Source organism: Hibiscus syriacus, unplaced genomic scaffold (assembly GCF_006381635.1).
Source record: "Hibiscus syriacus cultivar Baekdansim isolate YM2019G1 unplaced genomic scaffold, ASM638163v2 tig00113725_pilon, whole genome shotgun sequence".
NCBI classification, from domain to species: Eukaryota; Viridiplantae; Streptophyta; class Magnoliopsida; order Malvales; family Malvaceae; genus Hibiscus; species Hibiscus syriacus.
The window spans coordinates 19162326-19179111 of record NW_024063471.1 but is presented as its reverse complement, the minus strand read 5'-3'; the positions used below and the strand labels follow the sequence as shown (position 1 = coordinate 19179111).

The 16786-nt window shown below is 32.6% G+C and overlaps 1 pseudogene; it reads left to right on the top strand.

Moving 5' to 3' along the window:
• The first annotated feature begins 882 nt into the window (after positions 1–882).
• On the top strand, positions 883–15761 carry LOC120187730 (annotated as a pseudogene).
• Positions 15762–16786: the final 1025 nt, after the last annotated feature.

Genomic DNA, 16786 nt, shown 5'->3' with positions numbered 1-16786 from the left:
GTTCTTCAGGTTGTATATCCAACAGTTGGCAAGTCTTTTAAATTTATATTGCACTGTATCTTCTGCCTCTCAATTTGTGTTGCTAATTGTTGTACATTTTTGTAAAAATTGCAATAGAACAGCTTGATCTTTTTGTAAAAGAAATGTATACTATAAGTGGGAATAAATGGCCACTTGTCATTCTGCATAATAATCGTGTGCGAGCCCTCTTGGAAAATCCTTCCTCTAGAAAGCTGGTTGAAGAATAGATGGCTAATGGTGTTCTTTATACAACGCCTCATGGTTCCAATGATGACTGGTATGGACATTGGAGAAAAAAGTTTGGTTCATTTATTACTCTGAGAATTTTGGTTTAATATTACAGTTTTGCTTAATTCAGAACTCATTGCAATTTGAACACGACCACAAAATTCTTTTATCTACAGGTATTGGCTTTATGCTGCTGTAAAACTTAGATGTCTGCTTGTGACAAATGACGAAATGCGAGATCACATTTTTTAACTCCTAGGAAGCAACTTCTTTCTCAAATGGAAAGAAATACACCAGGTTTGTGCTTTTTGAAAGCCTAATTGACACATGGCAATATCGTTCCTATTTTTGTCGCACTTTCTTGTTTTTTTTTTCTGCATCAAGTTTTTGAACCAGAAATGCCTCTTTATCTCATGATTGTATCATGTGTAACACGCTGTCTACTTTGAACTTTACTAGTAGGTTCAATTACTCTATTACTCTGTATAAGACATTCTTCTCATTGAGTGTCGGTCCATTGTATTCTGCAAAGTAGGCAAAATGGTCGTATTCTTTTTCTGGACATGGCTTTCTATTTCTACATTTGTTTGACTTCATGAGGGAAGGCTCATATTTATTTGTGATAATTGTTAAATGGGGATCTCACTTTATACATTTACTTGTGTTTCAGTTGCAGGTTCGATATACTTTTCTGAAAGGAACCCTGAAACTTCAGATGCCACCCTCATACTCTATCGTCATTCAGGTAGTCGATGGTTATTTGCTGTTGTATTTTCATATTGGAGAATGTTATGATTTCTTTCCATTGTCGAACAACTTGTATATTAGCTCTTGTATTTTCCATTCCATTGTGGAACAGCTTGTATATTGCCTCTTGTAATTTCCATTGGAATATAAAAGAAATGTTATGATTTCTTTCAATTGACGAACAGCTTGTATATTAGCTTATACATTGACTTGTGTTCCATTGTATTTTTCTGCATAACTTGTGTCTTAATTAAAATGTATGGTTGTTGTTAATTAGATAAAGCTACATGATATTAAAATGTATTTTTTGTAATTAAAGAATGGTAATTAGCGGCGTTTGTATCAAAAAATGCCGCTATATATCTAACATTTTGTGGTGTTTGTTCCAAAAAACGACATTATAATCTCGATCTTTTGTGGCGTTTGTTCAAAAACGCCGTTATAGGTCTGAACTTTTGCGGTAGTTGTTCCAAAAACGCCGCTATAGATCTGACCTTTTGCGGCGTTTGTTCCAAAAACGCCGCTATAGATCTGACCTTTTGCGGCGTTAGTTCCAAACGCCACCATAGATCTGACCTTTTGCGGTATTTATTCCAAAAATGCCTCTATAAATCTCGACCTTTTACGGCGTTTGTTCCAAAAATGTCGCTATAAATCTCGACTTTTTGCGGCGTTTTTTCAAAAAACACCGCTTTAGGTGTCGACCTTTTGTAGGGTTTGTTACAAAAACGCCGCTATAGGTATTGACCTTTTGCGGCGTTTGTGGATAGAGCTTGACCTATTGCGGTGTTTTTTTCTCAAACGTTGCTAACTTTAGCGGCGCTGGAATGGCCGGCGCTTCTTGCGGCGTTTTTCCTATCGCCGCAAGTTTTTTTAGCGGCGCTTAGAAACACCGCTATGGGACTAAAAAACGCCGCTAAAAACCATTTTTGCTGTAGTGGACATAAAAAATTGTTACAACAAATAACGGGATTTAGATTTATTGTGACAAATTTTGTTTGTAATTATATATTTTAATTATATTGATAAAATGTATAGTCACAAACGATTATCTCCAATTTTTGGTCCAAAAATAAAATCATATAGTGACATGTTTTGTAACTATAAGCTATAATTATTAATTGTCTCAAAAATAATGAGATTCAAGTTTTTAGTTAAAAAAATAGTTTTTTTCGTTATATTTGTAACCCCCTCAGACCGATACGGGTAACCCGATCCGATCTGAGGTGTCACATTAGGGCCACCGGAGCGACCCACTGTAAAAATAGCGGAAAATTTAAAACTTTTTATCAAAACATGTAAATTCATAAAATCATTAATCGGTATGTAAAATTAAAACAGATTTTCAGACTCACATATAAAACAAAATACAATTACGTACCCCCTAATCACATGTACCGTGCTCTGGAAACAACACCGGAAGAACTCCCTTACTGATGACGATAGTTGCACTGGTACAATTCTTTTAACCCGCAATGTTGAGTAATAGAGTGATCTTCGGAAAGCTCAGTAAACTACCAGATGATGCTGAAGAACGTGCAGATACAGATAAACATATGTTTTCGTATTGTTTCCAAACATGTACAGATTTTTATGCTGATCGGAGATCCTACTTCTATTTCAGATGGTAACAGACAATGAGCTTTTAGTTTAGATAAATATTTCGAATAACTGAGTTCAGGAGATCAGAATAGGTTATCTAGTGTGTTCCCGTAAAACCAGTAAAAATATACATATTTTTATTTTAAAACATATATATATACACCCCCATCCTTTCACAATTTGTTTGTGTAGGTTCCCCGGAACCATACACCCCGCACAACCAGTGAGGCCCTGAGCACACAACCGAGAAGCCTGCAGATAGTCTTCCTCCAACAATAAACCACCCAGATAAAATATTTCTCTGTCGGTAAACAGAGATATCAGAAATCAAAACAGAATTCAGACCAGATATCATAACAGAATCCAGATCAGAAATCAGAACAGAATTCAGGTAATGTATCATAACAGAATTCAAGTCGGAAATCAGATAAAATTTTTATATGATTAGGGAACACACCAGAGTTTACAGATATTATTCAGAGGTACTGAATAATCTTAGCAGGCAGAGAAACACGGATTTTCAGTATACCGATAAAATATCGGAAGTTAGAAATACTATTGGAAAAGTTCATTAAATGACAGAATCATCAGTTATTCAAAATATGAATTATCAAGATCATATCTTATTCGGACAGTTTTCAGAAGTTGTACGTAATCAGAAGGGTATTCAGAATGCTTTACATCCATGTCAATTGATCGGATAATCGAACAACTTGAGAACGAAGATTCAGAACCTTATCAATTTATGTCAACTGGTCAATTCATTTTCCTTTCAGGGTATTTACAATTTAATGCCACAAATTCTTGTCCATATATCATCTTTAGAATCATCGCTGAATAGATCTTTCAATGGTCTTTATTTCATTTTCAAGCTTCTATGATATTATGAAATACTGACGTCCTTGATTTGTAGTTCATGTTCCATAATGACAGTATATCTTATAAACTCATCAGAATTTCCAGACTTATCCAATTCAATTACTTAATCCTCAGTCATTGAGGTTACTTAGGTGGTGTTTGTTTTTACTGTGTAAGGTCTGCAAAGCTCTTATGTCTGCGCCGCGCAGACCACGCGCAGACATTGGGCTTCGCAGACTGTTTGTTTTTTAGAAGACAGAAGCTCTTTAAACGTCTGCGCGAGCTCTTCTTGGTGCATACATGGTTTTATGTCTTCAAAGGTCTTCAAAGGTCTGCGGGAAAATAAAAATAATTTAAATCTATTTTAAAATTTATTTTAAAATATATATTGATTTATTTTAAAATATGAATTGATTTATTTTAAAATATGGATTGATTTATTTTAAAATATAGATTGATCTATTTTAAAATATGAAAAAATTTATTTTGAAATATGGATTGATTTATTTTAAAATATGGATTGATTTATTTTAAAATATGAAAAATTTTATTTTAAAATATGGATTGATTTATTTTAAAATATGGAAAAATTTATTTTAAAATATAGATTGATTTATTTTAAAATATGGATTGATTTATTTTAAAATATGAATTAATTTATTTTAAAATATGGATTGATTTATTTTAAAATATGAAAAAATTTATTTTAAAATATGAATTGATTTATTTTAAAATATAGAAAATTTTATTTTAAAATATGGATTTATTTATTTTAAAATATGGATTGATTTATTTTAAAATATGGATTGATTTATTTTAAAATATGGATTGATTTATTTTAAAATATGAAAACTTTTATTTTAAAATATGGATTGATTTATTTTAAAATATGAAAAATTTTATTTTAAAATATGGATTGATTTATTTTAAAATATGGATTGATTTATTTTAAAATATGGATTGATTTATTTTAAAATATGAATTGATTTATTTTAAAAAATTTATTATTGTAGTTGTATTGATTATTTAAATTTCAGTATTATAAAACTAAAATTATTTAAATTTCAGTATTGTAAAAATCTTTTAAGTTTAAAAAATCAGTTTATTTTATATTTCAGTTTATTTTAACAGTCTGCAGAGGTTAAAAAACAAACAATATTCTTCTTGTAGAATTTTGGTCCACCTCTTCTGCTGCAGATGTCTTTAGATGTGGTCCGTAGATTGCAGACCTTTTACCTCTTCAAAAACAAACACCTCCTTAGCTTATTTAGCAGTCAAGTCTATTCTAGTTACTTTGGGGTTTTCTAGAGTAATTCAGACGTTTTTGAATTTCGGATACATATTGTACCTCTATTTAGTTCAATTCGATCTTTGTGGTTGATTTTCCGAACAAATATCCAATTCTTAGTGCTGAATGCGATCTAGAGTTGAGCTGAGCTGAATACTTCCAAAATTATCATCGAGCCAAACTTGAGTAGACAAACACGCATTCAAGTAATATTTATGTTGTTCAGGTACTGACATATCATTAAGGTTGATCGGCTCACTTAAGCTGTGTTCCATAACTTTTAAAGGTAGTCCAACACCTACACTTATTTGGATTCCTTAATTAATCCAAGACATTTACTCAATATAGGCCATAAGGGTATTTTGGTAATTTTGGTGTTCAGTTTTATTCCATTCATTTCAGAGCTCGAGGATATCCAATCATTCTTGAGCTTGGTGATATTCTTAGGTTATTTCCATTACAGGGGTATTCTAGTCATTTTACAAATCTACGGTATTTCAATCTTTTCTTTTCATCCAGTCTTATTATTTAATTCCAATTTATCATCTATTTCATTCCCTTCAAACAATACTGATAAAACAACACCCTTCGATAATTTGTTATTATGGTATTTACTCATAACTCGGATATTTTCGGGTCAAATGTCTTCTCAGATTTTATAAACGGAATATCATGATTTTTTTTGCACTATGTCAGGGTCTTAACAATCAAATCTGTACTTAATCGAGTTAAATACGATTCCTCAAAGAACTTCCTCATTCAGGGTCAACTGGGACAATTTTACCTCACAATGGCATTTTCATAATTTCTTAACCAGCTAATTTCAGTATTTACTCTTAATAAAAATAAATATAATTTAGAGATCTTATGGTTAATTTCTTTTCGGAACATTCTCAAATCTTGAAATGATTCCTTAACATACTTCTAGTATCACACAAAAACCCTCTTGGGGTTAAAAACTGGTTATCTGCATTTCCTAGGCAAAACTAACATTTCTTATGCACATAAGTAATTTTTACCGGATCAATATGCCTTTTCAGAGTTATTAACAAACTTCCAGGGATAATTCTTATCATCCTACAACATAAGGGTATTTTCGTAATTTTACCCAACTAGAGTATTCTCATAATTTCTCATCTGAGTATCTTTCGTATTTAACCTTTGTTGATATAAAATATAAGTTACAAATCCAAGACTGATTCCTTTATCACTAATCACAAAACTTGTAATTTAATTCTAGCAATCTCTCAATCTCTTATAAAAGTCATCTGCTCCATAATCAATTACTGAACCTTTTTACCGTATTCAGATCGAGTGTAGAAATTAATCAACTCTACAAAAGTGACTCATGCATTTACCAATATTCACATGTTCCATAAAGCATAAAGAGGTAGTAAAGTATTACCTCAATTTCTGTGCAATACTGATCAACCATTAAATTCCATTAGAATGCCCTCGATCTTGAAATCATCTTCCAATATTTCCTCGGATCCATATCAACAGAAATTACATAAAAAATATAGCTTAATTCTGAAAAATGGATCGAATCAAATGATAAATCAGTGAAAAATAGCTTACGGGGTTCGAATTTGGCAAAACGGACTTCAGATTCGGATTCAGGACGTCGAGAGCATAAAATATGACTTTTCAAAAATTTGGAATTTTTGGTCAAAATAAAAGTCAACGGGTTTGACTGGCAATTTCGAGGCATTCATGTCTGAATTTTGAAAAATGGACTGCGGAATCGGATTTGGAACGTCGAAAAATGTCAGGATAGGTATACTCGGTCAAAGTCAAAGGTCGTTTAATGCCCGGTCAAAGCCAGTAAAAGTTCTGGTCAACGCCGGTCAACGATCAACAGTAGACCATTTTACACAAATATCACCCTAACAGAAATTAATTACCAAATTAGCCACATTATATAAATATTTACCAATCTAATACCCGAATTTTACACAAATAGCACCCAAACATAAATTAATTACTAAATTATCACCCAGACGATACCCACTCTCAAGGGGTGGCGCGTACGGCGCGTGAACAGTGTTACGGTGTCGGAAAATTACCGGAAAAATTCCTAAAAAATATTTTAAGCGATTTTAAGGCACTTACAAAGCTCGATTCACAATTTTGAACGGTGGAGAGCTCGATTCCAAAACGTCAGAAACTTTGACGGTCTCACCCCTCCACGCGTCGGCGATGAAGGAGAAACGGAGAACACCGGTGGACTCGGAACGATGCAAGGAACACGGTGGTGCGGGAGGTGTCGTAAGCGGATGACCGGATCATCGTGAATCGACGAAAAACTAACTGAAACCTAGTTATTACCGACGATACTTCCAACTGAAATTAACGACGAACAGCGATGATTCACAACGAAAAGTTTGAGGGGTTTTGTTCCTCGTTCGACAACGAACACGATGGTGGTTTCGGTTGGTCGATCAGAGGTCGGACGGCGAGTAGATCGGAGTTGAAAGAAAGGTTGTTAGAGAGGGAAAACTGAGAAAAATCTTCAGAAACAATCGGGAAATGGGTGTTATAATACATCCCATAAAAATGGGTAAACCATGAGTTTAGTCACTAAACTTCCTGCACTTCTTAAAACGGTCTGCCAACTTTGAAATTTTACAATTTAATCCACCGTTTTTTTCAAAATACCAATTAAATTCACCACTTTATAATTTCTTAAATTTAGCCCCTAAATTGGGGTGTTACAATTCTCCCCTCCTTAAAAGCATTTTTCCCTCGAAATTCATTCATATCATATTATTGCAGAAATGAAACTTTCATCAGTTTTTTCATATCTTTAAGTAGCTTTTACAAAAGTACGGATACCCCATTAATCCTTAACCAGCTGAGCATACATACTTATCAGAACTTTTCCTCATTTCAATAAAAGAATCTGAACGAAAATCCCCTTGAGTAATCAATTCAGTCTTGGTCATGAAAATAGGCTCATAGAGCAGTAGCATATCCAAATTTCATTTCCGGAGTCTAGTCAGAATCTCTCAGCTGAATAACTCTCACATGACTCATCAGATACTTTACAATGTTTAGACAGATGTTACTCGTATTCATTTTTGTACAAGTATAGCCTTAACGGATAGAAACTTCAGTTTACTCGTTACAGATAGGGACTCAGCCCTGGAGTTCCGGCTCAGAGATGTACGATTGTAGTCTAGGGGTATGTACTGATCTGACATATTTTGACATTCGACCGGCCAGTCTATCTTGAAATATTTTAACTCAAACCATAGCTCTGATACCACTAAATGTAAGCCCCTCAGATCGATGCGGGTAACCCGATCCGATCTGATGTGTCACATTAGGGCCACCGGAGTGCCCCCTGTAAAAATAGAGGAAAATTTAAAACTTTTTATCAAAACATGTAAATTCATAAAATCATTAATCGGTATGTAAAATTAAAACAGATTTTCAGACTCACATATAAAACAAAATACAATTACATGCCCCCTAACCACATATACCGTGCTCTGGAAACAACACCGGAAGAACTCCCTTACTGATGACGATAGTTGTACTGGTACAATTCTTTTAACCTACAATGTTGAGTAATAGAGTGAGCTTCGGAAAGCTCATTAATACAGAACTACCAGATGATGCTGAAGAACGTGCAGATACAGATAAACATATGTTTTCTTATTGTTTCCGAACATGTACAGACTTTTATGCTGGTCGGAGATCCTACTAATATTTCATATGGTAATAGACAATGAGCTTTTAGTTCAGATAAATATTTCGAATAACTGAGTTCAGGAGATCAGAATAGGTTATCTAGTGTTCCCGTAAAACCAGTAAAAATATACAGATTTTTATTTTAAAACATATATATATATATATATATATATATATATATATACACCCCATCCTTTCACAATCTATTTGTGTAGGTTCCCCGGAACCATACACCCCGCACAACCAGTGAGGCCCTGAGCACACAGCCGAGAAGCCTGCATATAATCTTTCTCTAACAATAAACCACCAGATAAAACATTTCTCCGTCGGTAAACGGAGATATCAAAAATCAAAACAGAATTCAGATCAGATATCAGAACAGAATCCAGATCAGAAATCAGAACAGTATTCAAGTAATGTATCATAACAGAATTCAAGTCGGAAATCAGATAAAATATTTATATGATTAGGGAACATACTAGAGTTTACAGATATTATTCAGACGTACTGAATAATCTTAGCAGGCAGAGAAACACGGATTTTCAGTATACCGATAAAATACCGGAAGTTAGAAATACTATTGGAAAAGTTCATTAACTGACGAAATCATCAGTTATTCAGAATGTCAATTATCAGGATCATATCTTATTCGGACAGTTTTCAGAAGTTGTACGTAGTCAGAAGGGTATTCAGAATCCTTTACATCCATGTCAATTGATCGGATAATCGAACAACTTGAGAACGAAGATTCAGAACCTTAACAATTTATGTCGACTGGTCGATTTATTTTCCTTCCAGGGTATTTACTATTTAATGCCACAAATTCTTGTCCGTAGATCATCTTTAGAATCATCGCTGAATAGATCTTCCAATGGTCTTTATTTCATTTTCAAGCTTCTAAGATATTATGAAATACTGACGTGCTTGATTTGTAGTTCATGTTCCATAAGGACTGTACATCTTATAAACTCATCAGAATTTCTATACTTATCTAATTCACTTACTTAATCCTCAGTCATTAAGGTTACTTAGCTTATTTAGCAGTCAAGTCCATTCCAGTTACTTTGAGGTTTATCAGAGTAATTCAGACGTTTCTGAATTTCGGATACATATTGTACTTCCATTCAGTTCAATTTAGTCTTTGTGGTTGATTTGTCAAACAAATATCCAATTCTTAGTGTTGAATGTGATCTAGAGTTGAACTGAGCTGAATACTTCCAAAATTATCATCGAACCAAACTTGAGTATATAAACACGCATTCAAGTAATATTTATGCCGTTCAGGTACTAACATATCATTAAGGTTGATCGGCTCACTTAAGTTGTGTTCCATAACTTTTAAAGGTAGTCCAACACCTACGCTTATTTGGATTCCTTAATTAATCCAAGACATTTACTTAATATAGGCCATAAAGGTATTTTGGTAATTTTGGTGTTTAATTTTATTCCATTCATTTCAGAGCTCGAGGATATCCAATCATTCCTGAGCTTGGTGATATTCTTAAGTTATTTCCATTACAAGGGTATTCAGGTCATTTTACATATCTACGATATTTCAATCTTTTCCTTTCATCCAGTCTTATTATTTAATTCTAATTTATCATCTATTTCATTCCCTTCGAACAATACTGATAAAAGAGAACCCTTCGATAATTTGTTCTTTAGGTATTTACTCATAACTCGGATATTTTTGGGTCAAATGTCTTCTCAGATTTTATAAACGGAATATCATGAATTTTTTCTGCACTATTTCAAGGTCTTAACAATCAAATCTGTACTTAATCGAGTTAAATACGAATCCTCAAAGAACTTCCTCATTCAGGGTCAACTCGGAATATTTTACCTCATAATGGCTTTTTCGTAATTTCTTAAGCAAATAATTTTAGTATTTACTCTTAATAAAAATAAATATAATTTAGATATCCTATGGTTAATTTCTTTTCGGAACATTCTCAAATCTTGAAATGATTCCTTAACAGACTTCTAGTATCGCACATAAACCCTCTTGGGATTAAAAACCGGTTATCTGCATTTCCTAGGCAAAACTAACATTTCTTATGCACATAAGTAATTTTTACCGGATGAATATGCCTTTTCAGAGTTATTAACAAACTTCCAGGGATAATTCTTATCATCCTACAACATAAGGGTATTTTCGTAATTTTACCCGACCAGAGTATTCTCATAATTTATCATCTGAGTATCTTTCGTATTTAACTTTTGTTGATATAAAATATAAGTTACAAATCCAAGACTGATTCCTTTATCACTAATCACAAAACTTGTAATTTAATTCTAGCAATCTCTCAATCTCTTATAAAAGTCATCTGCTCCATAATCAATTACTGAACCTTTTTACCGTATTCAGATCGAGTGTAGAAATTAATCAACTCTACAAAAGTGACTCATGCATTTACCAATATTCACATGTTCCATAAAGCATAAAGAGGTAGTAAAGTATTACCTCGATTTCCGGGCAATACTGATCGACCATTAAATTCCATTCGAATACCCTCGATCTTGAAATCATCTTCCAATATTTCCTCGGATCCATATCAATAGAAATTACATAAAAAACGGAGCTTAATTATGAAAAACGGATTAAATTGGATGATAAATCAGTGAAAACAGCTTAACGGGTTCGAATTTGGCAAAACAGACTTCGGATTCGGATTCAGGACGTCGAAAGCATAAAATATGACTTTTCAAAAATTTGGAATTTTCGGTCAAAATCAAAGTCAACGGGTTTGACTGTCAATTTTGAGGCCTTCAGGTCTGAATTTCGAAAAACGGACTACGGAATCGGATTTGGAACGTCGAAAAATGTCAGGATAGGTATACTCGGTCAAAGTCAAAGGTCGTTTAATGCCCGGTCAAAGCCAGTCAAAGTTCTGGTTAACTGTGGTCAACGCCGGTCAACGGTGAACAGTCGACCATTTTATACAAATATTACCCTAATAGAAATTAATTACCAAATTAGCCACATTATGTAAATATTTACCAATCTAACACCCGAATTTTACACAAATAGCACCCAAACATAAATTAATTACTAAATTATCACCCAGACGATACCCACTCTCGGGGGGTGGCGTGTGCAGTGCGTGAACAGTTCTACGGTGTCGAAAAATTCCCGGAAAAATTCCTAAAAATTATTTTAAGCGATTTTAAGGCACTTATAAAGTTCGGTTCACAATTTTGAACCGTGGAGAGCTCGATTCCAAAACGTCAGAAACTTTGACGGTCTCACCCCTCCACACGCCAGCGATGACGGAGAAACGGAGAATATCGATGGACTCAGAACGATGCAAGGAACACGGTGGTACGGGAGGTGTCGTAAGCGGATGACCGTATCGTCGTGAATCGACGAAAAACCAACTGAAACCGAGTTATTACCGACGATACTTCCGACTGAAATTAACAACGAACGACGATGATTCACAACGAAAGGTTTGAGGGGTTTTGTTCCTCGTTCGACAATGAACACGATGGTGGTTTCGATTCGTCGATCAGAGGTCGGACGACGAGTAGATCGGAGTTGAAAGGAAGGTTGTTGGAGAGGGAAAACTGAGAAAAATCTGCAGAAACAATCGGGAAATGGGTGTTATAATACATCCCATAAAAAATGGGTAAACCATGAGTTTAGTCACTGAACTTCCTGCACTTCTTAAAACGGTCTACCAACTTTGAAATTTTACAATTTAATCCACCGTTTCTTTCAAAATACCAATTAAATTCACCACTTTATAATTTCTTAAATTTAGCCCCTAAATTGGGGTGTTACAATATGTTTTAATTATAGTGACAAAATATATTGTTACGAAGATTTCTCTCCATATTTTTTGCCCCAAAAAAGTTATATAATGACAATTTTTTTAACTATAAGTTTTAATAATTATTACAAAACACATTGTCACAAAAATAATTATATTCACGTTTTTGTGACAAATTATATTTATAGTTATAAATTTTAACTATAATGATATCATATATTGTCATAATTAATTTTCTCCACTTTTTTTGTTTCAAAAGTTATGTTGACAACTTTTATAAATATAATTTATAGTCATTGTTATAGAAAAATTATCACATCAAATAATGAAATTCAAGTTTTCTGTAATAAATTATTTTTGTACTTGTATATTTTAATCATTATGAAAAATTATAATATCAAAACCATTTCCCCCTATTTTTTAGTGTAAAAAATGTAGTATAGTAACATAATACATTGTCATAAAAATTTTGCCCTATATTTTTTTGCTCCAAAAAAATCATATAGTAACAATTCTTGTAACTATAAGCGTTTATAATTGTTACAAAAAACATTGTCACAAAAAATAATGGTATTCACATTTTTTGTCAAAGTATACTTGTAGTTAAAAATTTTAATTATAGTGATAATATATATTGTAATAAATATTTTTCTCCACTTTTTTTGTTTCAAAAAGTTATATTGATAGGTTTTGTAATTGTAATTTATAGTTATTTTTATAGAAAAAATTATCACATCTGATAATAAAATTCAAGTTTCTTGTAATCAATTATTTTTAGTTATATATTTTAATCATTATGAAAATTATACTATCAGAAACATTTTCCCTATTTTTTGTGCAAAAAATGTTATACAGTAAAAGTTATATAGTTATTGTTATAGAAAAATTATAACAAAAAAATTATTTTTAATTAATAAATGATATTAGTTTTTATGAAAAAATATGTTTGTAGTTATTCATTTTGATTATAATAAGAAAATATAATTATTATTATTATAAAAAAAATATTAAAAAAATCAAATTTATGTGATATATATAATTCAATGGAATTTTCAAATAAAATATAATAACAAAATATATTATCAAAATGTTTTCATTTATTTTTTACGAAGCTAGTTTGAATTTTTTTTTCTTAATTATATTTATGTAAATAATTTAATCAAGTAAAGAATTTGAATAAATCAATATGCATAATTGAATAAACTAAAAGTAATTTCATTTAGAAATATACAAACAATCGTAATTAAATAAATTAAATAATATATTTTAATAAAATAATTATCTCAAGTAAAATTATAAGTAATCCTCCTTCTCCTGTCTTCATATATTTGGGTTGTATTATTTAATTATTTGCACATCGTTTTCTTTGAAAATTTCATTAACTATGAAACAACATTTCCTTTAAATTTTCTTGAGAAACCAACCGTTGAGTATTTTCCAGAAATATTTGTTTATCCTGCTATTTTCGACGTGTTATTCCAATTCCATCAAAATCAATAAACCAGCCCTCTTATCCATTCAGTTTTTTAATCATTTTGAATCGAAATAAAGCAATATTTAATCGTTGTTTGATAAATTTAAAATTTAAAATAAAAAATTAAAATGTTAAGTATTAAATTTAATTTAAAAAGCATGTTTTCTATTTTTATTTAAATGTAAATAGATAATAAGTGGATTTGGGTCTCGGTTGACATCCAAATTTGTTTAGAGTTCTTTATAAAATTGAATATAAAAATAATAAAAATAAATTTGGCATTCCTTTTAAAGAATATTAACACCATTTTAAAATAATTGACATCGTAATATAAATTTTCTGACATCATCTATAAATATAATTAAATTATTTAATAAATATAAATTTTAAAAAATAAATGACTTTAAAAGAAATAAAATAGTATATTAAAATTTGTTGAACATATTGTTCACTAAGTAATAAATATGTTCTTATTTACGTGGTAATCTCTACATTATTCATAGAAAAATCTATCAAATGATTTTCATTCTAGATTATCAAAACATTTAAAATTTTAAATATTTTCCGTTGATTGAATGTTTTCAATATGTTATCAAATATGATTTTAATCTCTAAACTTGGAAACTTTTTACATCTTGGTCTCTGAACTTATTTTATCCTTATAAGTCCCTAAAATTAATGATTTCCTCAACTTGTCCCTTGAACCTTTTCTAGTCCGTATTAGTTTTGGAAGTGGATATTTTATTTTTCAATTTGAACCTTGAATTTAGATTTTGTTAAGGACTAAAATATGTGACAGTGTTATTTCAGGGATATAGAAAAGGTTGTCAATTTTCAAGGCTAGTGTTAGGGCTGTAAAATATGTGACGATATTTAAATAAAAAGGCCAAAGAAAAGTCTTCGCTAAATAAATAAGTTTTAATAACTGGTTTGTCACTAAATAACACTCTACATTCTCACAATAACATACCCTAAACCTATACTAAACCGAACCTCCCTAGCAGTTTTTCTATGAAAAGTCAAAATCAAATTTTAACCTTTAAAGGTAATGAAATTAATTAATAATATATCATACATATATATAAATATTTGAATTTAAAACCTTTAAATGAAACAACATTAAATTTTACTAATGAGACCTTGGGTTTATTCACCTGGAGACCCAGTAAGCTCGCCCTTTCACCCGAAGAAACCCTTATCTTCGAACAATTCCATTCCTTAATCAAAGAGCACCACCGCAAAAACCCTAACCCAGATTCAAACTCAACCCCAACGACCCCAAACTTCATCATCCCTTCTCTATCCCTCGACTTCTCCAAAATCTCAACTGTCCATCATATCTCCCCTTCCGTCGTACGCCACGTCATCGACAGATGCGGTGGGGTTCGCCATGGCATACCTTTCCTCCAAACACTGTCTTTCTTTAATTGGGCCACCACCCGATCCGATTTCCTTCAATCTACTGACCCGTACAACGAAATGATCGACCTTGCTAGAAAATTGAGGCATTTCGGCTTGGCTTGGCATTTCATCGATCAGATGAAAGCCAAAAGCGTCGACATCTTGCTCGAAACCTTCGCGATTCTAGTCAGGCGTTACGTGAAGGCCGGGTTGGCTGCAGAGGCTATGCACGCGTTTAATCGCATGGAGGATCACGGGTGCTGTCCTGATAAGATCGCGTTTTCTTTTTTGATTATTATTTTATGCAGAAAAAAAGGGCTGATGAAGCTCAAACTTTTTTCGATAAATTGAATGACAAGTTTGAACCTGGTGTGATTATGTACACCAGCTTGCTTAACGGTTGGTGTCGGGCGCGTAATATTTCAGAGGCCGAAAGGGTATTTAAAGAAATGAAAATGGCATGGATTAAGCCTAATATGTAAGCTATACTATTGTGATGGATGCATTGTGTAGCTGTGGCCAAATTACTCGTGCTTATGATGTTTTTGCTGAGATGCTTGATATAGGTTGTGAGCCAAATGCGATTACTTTTAATAACTTGAAAGTATAATTTGTGAACTAAGTGTAGATAAGATTGTTTGGCAGCGTGTCCATTTTGATGTCTGTTTTCAATTGATTAATGCCTCTTTTTTGGGTTTGCCAATAGAGTTGGCTAAGATATGAAAATGGAATTGTTGATTTGTATGTATAAAAGAATATTGTAATAGTAAATGGTCTAGTGGATGGCCTTTAAAAGTCCAACCAGAAAACTAGAGGAATAATTGAGCTCAGTTTCTTCCTCCTTTTGCAGGATTTGTCTGCTGTAAGATTAAGATAATTCCATGTAAAGATTAAAGATTGTATGGAATGGAAAGGGCTATTGAATCAAAGTTACTTCCTAGAAGGTTGCCTGCATGGAGCTCAGTATCGAGCACCCTTTCCGTCTTTGGGAGAGAAGCAAAACTTGTGCTGAATTTGCAAGTTGTGTTGGTTAGAGATGAAACGGGTCAAGCCAATTCGGGAAACTCACTAGATTTCGAGTTGACTGAACCTGTGAGGACATGGAAAGGGAAAGATTCTTTGCTTGAACACGAAGAATTCATGCTTTATGTTATTACTTGTAAGGGCAGCAGTGATTCTTTGGAGGAAAGCAGACCAATTTATTTTTTCAGGAGCTAGTCACCCTCTTGAACCTGTTGACACAGATCTGATAAAACCTGTCTATGTACCGATTGTTCAGAAGAAATCGGATCTGGGGTGTTTGATGAAGAAGATGTCGGTGAAGGGACCTTTTCTAGAAGATCTTTCAATTAGAGTTCCACCTAAGAAACCAAGTACTGTTCCGTTGCCAGCAGATGGTTTTGTTGAAGAACCCAATGATCCTGGTGCAATCACTTCTCCGTTTTCATTTCCACGACCATCACAAAATAGGGAGAACTCTCTCCTTCGTCCAGATTCAGATGAAAAGGAATGTGTTTGGGATGCTTCTTTGCCTCCAAGTGGTAATATAAGTCCACATAGCAGCATTGACAGTACCGGGGTGGTGACTCCAATGAGCATTGTTCAATAGTTGTGCTAGTACATATAGGAGTGATGCTGTTACTAGTGATGGCATGTTCAGCATGGATAGGAACTGCGAGAGTACAAAGGGAAGTGTTA